At 35.6% G+C, this 4,870-nt stretch overlaps 1 long non-coding RNA gene across 1 annotated transcript; it reads left to right on the forward strand.

The window, feature by feature from the left end:
- Positions 1-1,729: 1,729 nt before the first annotated feature.
- On the forward strand, positions 1,730-3,961 carry LOC128250894 (uncharacterized). The gene is made up of 2 exons (XR_008266830.2): positions 1,730-1,807; positions 3,533-3,961. It is a non-coding gene; the product is annotated as an uncharacterized LOC128250894 (long non-coding RNA).
- Positions 3,962-4,870: the final 909 nt, after the last annotated feature.

Consider the following 4,870-nt stretch of genomic DNA (forward strand, 5'->3'; position numbering starts at 1 on the left):
GTGCTTACCAAGAGGATACATCTATCTTTCTTCCGGTACCAATGAAAAGGCATCACTTTTATGTGAGGGACAATACAATCCTTACTGTTTCTACCTCTTTTGACTGTTCTATATTTAAGAGATGAGGAATTATGTGCATTATTTACATTATTTACATTTGACAGATATTTGTCCTCATTTTGTTTGTTGTTAACACAACGTTTCGGCTGATATACCCTCCAGCCTTCTTGGGGAAATTTCGAACCTGGGTTCTCATTCCTAAGGTATTTTCCGATGTTGTTGTTGTTTTTATTATTATCATTATTATTATTATTATTATTATTATTATTATTTTTATTATCCAGTAGTTTTATTTTTATAACGTGCTTTCACTTCACTACCGAGCGCAGATCTGTGTGCCTTATGTATGTGCTGTGGTTTGCTGTGATGCTCTTATGGTTACTGTATTGAAAGTGTTTTGCATAGGATGTGTGCAGTGCCCAGTAGTGCAATTTTCTGTATGTTATATATATTTGTAAGTCCTGGCGTTTTTGTTATGTATTTGTCTGAATATTTTTTTATCATATCTAATGCACCTACTATGCTATCATCATCATCATCATCATCATCATCATTATTATTATTATCATTATTATCATTATTATTATTATTCAGGTCAATGCAAAAACAGTGTATTTTAACAGAAATATGGTAACAAAAGAGTTAAAGTAATCTAAATTAAAACTTCCTCTCAAAAAAATTTCACCAGCTTAGTAATATTATATTACTAAATTCTTTATTATTTAAAAAACGTGTTGCAGGGATTTGAAACCAAACCACTGGATACCCTGTCATACATCACAACTAAACCACAGTTACTTCACATGATTGGTCGATTAAGCAACCAGTAGGTGTCAAGCAGTCGTGATTCAATCTTCTAGAATTTTCTTGTGCCCTATATAAAGCCAGTTTTGGCGCCTAAATTCTTTGCAGAGCATTAAGAGTGGGTGACTCATTCACACATCTCACCTCTTGCCATGCAGAATGTTGAGGCAGCGGAGCAATATGTGCCTCCATTCTTGTCACATCTGACAGTTCCAGATATTTGTGCAGACTTCTCCAGGTTCTTGGACAGACTAAACTAAACATTCACTCTATGGCTCATAAGTAACTTCTTCAAACGCAGCATGGTTTTTCCTTCTCTCCCAGCCTGTAATTATTGCTGTTCTCTTTTTGTAAAAGACCAATGCATTTTGTCTTTTATGTGCAACAATAAAATCTTCTGTTGAATGTTTGTGGGTGACATTCAGTTACTTCTTCACGCAGCCCAAGAAACATGTTTTCATTCATCAACTCAACCTGTTGTCACCTCCTAAGACCATCAAATAGCCAACAAAACAACTCTAACCCTAACAAACTAATTGAAACAAAATCAGTGTATTGCAGTAGAAATATGGTCCCAGAAGGGTTAAACAATGAATGGACCCTAAAATTAAACATTGAGGCTTAATACATATGAGGTCCAGCAAAGAAATAAAAGCAACATTTCGTCTGATGAGTCATTGTAATATTGCTTGGGGAAGGAAAACCAAATGGAAGTACGTCTATGGCAGGACCATAGTTACCATATCTCTATGGATAATATCAAATTGAAGATCTGGGTTGAGCATTTCAAAAACAACAATAAAACCAATCAATAAAGCAGTCACTGCAGATTTGTTGTCAATGGCAACCACTTAGTCATTGATAAAATTGAGGAAGGAATATTCCACCATTGTGAGGTTTCTGGTAACAGAACTGTTTATCAACATATGAAATCCTTAATGAGGTAATGATTACATTAAAACTATTCTTTAAACCAATATATTTAAGAATCTGATAAATATAATTATTACTTTATCAAAATCTTAAATAATAATTGTTTGTAGGGACATTGTCTTTCATTTAGCAACCAGGATAAACTACCAAATATATTTAGGGTTTCTCAGTCAATATTATGTCCTACCTGTGTTAGCAGTGTGATTCAAATATTTTTTAAAGTTATCTCTGCCGATTTTCTTTAGAATTTGAAGCTAGCAGTGAAAATTATGTTTCATATACAAACACAATTATGCAAACAATGCATTGGAAGATAGAGAAAAAAGTAATGGGTGTAGATGCATATATTTCATGTCATTTCATATACATGCATATATTTCATACCATTTCATGTACATGCATATATTTCATGTCATTTCATGTGCATGCATATATTTCATGCCATTTCATATACATTCATTTGTTTCATGTCATTTCATATGCATATATTTCATGTCATTTCATATACATGCATATATTTCATGTCATTTCATATGCATGCATATATTTCATGCCATTTCATATACATGCGTATATTTCATACCATTTCATGTACATGCATATATTTCATGTTATTTTATTTGTTTGAGATATGATTATAACATGCAGCAATGTTTGTGCCTCCTCGTGTTGGGGTTATGCCATAGAGAGACACGAGTGTCACCATCATACAAGTGTCATCCTTCATTTCCAGTCAAAACACATCCAGCCTTGGGAAAAAAAACATTACCAGGCTTGAAAACAGTTGAAGGTTGGCAACAATGACACCTGACCTGAGGAAAATCTGCAGCAAAGAACATCAAACACACATGCACTTGCACACATTTTAGAGGCTCAGGTGTAGCTGTGCGGTTAAGAAGCTTGCTTCCCAACCATGTGGTTTCAGGTTCAGTCCCACTGCACAATACCTTGGGCAAGTGTGTTTTACTATAGACATGAGCTGACCAAAACATTGTGAATTGATTTGGTGGAGGACAACTGAAAGAAGTTTGGCATGTATGTCATCATCATCATCATCGTTTAACGTCCGCTTTCCATGCTAGCATGGGTTGGACGATTTGACTGAGGACTGGAGAAACTGGATGGCTACACCAGGCTCCAATCTGATTTGGCAGAGTTTCTACAGCTGGATGCCCCTTCCTAACGCCAACCACTCAGAGAGTGTAGTGGATGCTTTTATGTGTCACCTGCACGAAGGCCAGTCAGGCGGTACTGGTAACGGCCATGCTCAAAATGGTGCATTTTATGTGCCACCTGCACAAGAGCCAGTCCAGGGGCACTGGCAACGATCTCGCTCGGCACATATATATATATATATATATATGAGATTTGAAATGTCACTACTGTTCATATTATCTGTGGATAAAGTTTAAAATTGATGATATCAACAGCAGTAACATAGGTGAATCGCAGGTAAAATGGCATTATATAGCTATGAATTATGAATTCGCACAAAGTGTAATGATGCTTAAAAAGAATACACCTGCTAGAAATAAGAGCTAAAGTCTTAAATTAATCCACCGTACAGCACCAAGATAACAGAACAAAAACAGTATGTGAGGAAAACAGAAAGAATTAATACATTTAACAGCATAAAATAAAATATTATGCAGTTTATGTTCTAAACCACATAAAGTGTCTTGATATGTTTTCTGCGGTGTAGAATTTACAATGTAATTATTCTTTTTCATTCCAGGTGTCATTAAACATTTGCGAAGAGTAACCATGCTATGCACAAAAAATCCAGCAGAACTGTCAGATTTTCAAAGAGGTTGTATTGTTGGGCAATCTGAGGTTGGTTTTAGCCAGCGAAAAATTGCCGAAAATCTTCAAATTCCTCTTGCCATTGTTAATAGAATTATAGTGCAATTCAAAGGCCAAGGAAAAGAATCACCAGATTCTCGTCCCGGCTGACCTGGGTCCTCGGAAAGGAAGTTTCGCTGTTTGAAGAGAATTTATGGAAACCAAATCCCATTCAAAGGTTTCTGACATTGCAAAACAGCTAGAAGTTAGTCTGAGAATATGTGTTACATATCTGCATAAGGTTGGGTATTATGGACAAGCAGCTAGAAGAAAACCTCTCCTTCAACCAATTAACATCAAATAAAAGATTTTGAAAATTAAAGGTGTCTATTTACTTCTTGTATGTCTGTGTATATAAAGCTACAAACTTTATTTAGTTCATTCAAAGTTGCCTCTCTTAGGCAGACCTCATTGACAAGAGTCAAAAAACTCGAAACATCGATGTCTGAGATACCTGACAGATGGCAACACTAAACGAACTGGTGTTTTCACACCAGTTTACCATAAGAGAGACTATTTCTCCACGGTAACTGCAGTGTATTTGCCTTTAGCAGTTGAAATTTGTGACAAACATATTTCAACTAACCTAAATTCTGCTCATATATCTATATATAATATAAATAATATATAAATATATGCATATATAAATACATATATGTACATATCTACATATGTATGTATACATGCATGCATGTATGGGTACAGGACATAAAAAAAAACATGAACAAAATGAGAAATGAGAACATAAAAAAACAAAAACATCGAAATCGAACATTTTTTCAAATAATGAAAGAAACAAATAGAGGCAACATAAGGAACATTCCCTTCATCAGTTGTCTCCTGTTTTATCTACGCCGTATTTTGAAGGTAGGGACAAGATGCGACTTTGTTAAAGCAGTCCTTCCTGCAAAGCAAATTAAATAAAATTTGGGACTTTTTGCAGAGGGTGAAAGTGGTAACAAAAACAGGACAGTGAGAACAAAACAGTAAAAACAAACGGTGAGGGCTGTTGAGCCAAGCACTGGAAAAATGAGCTTTGAGAAGAGACAGGCAAAAGCATGTCTTGTCTTTAGGAAGGAAGTGGAAGAAAGAAAGATGGATGGCCGTTGGTCATGTGTGAGCAACAAGAGAGTCAAGGAGGAAGAGTGAGAGAGAGAGAGAGAGGAAACAGTGAAGGGGAGAGGAGAAGAATAGGGAAAGGGTGGGAGAGAAAAACAAAGGAAGAAGAACA

The sequence above is a fragment of the Octopus bimaculoides genome, chromosome 1, assembly GCF_046866305.1.
Source record: "Octopus bimaculoides isolate indiv1 chromosome 1, ASM4686630v1, whole genome shotgun sequence".
NCBI lineage: Eukaryota > Metazoa > Mollusca > Cephalopoda > Octopoda > Octopodidae > Octopus > Octopus bimaculoides.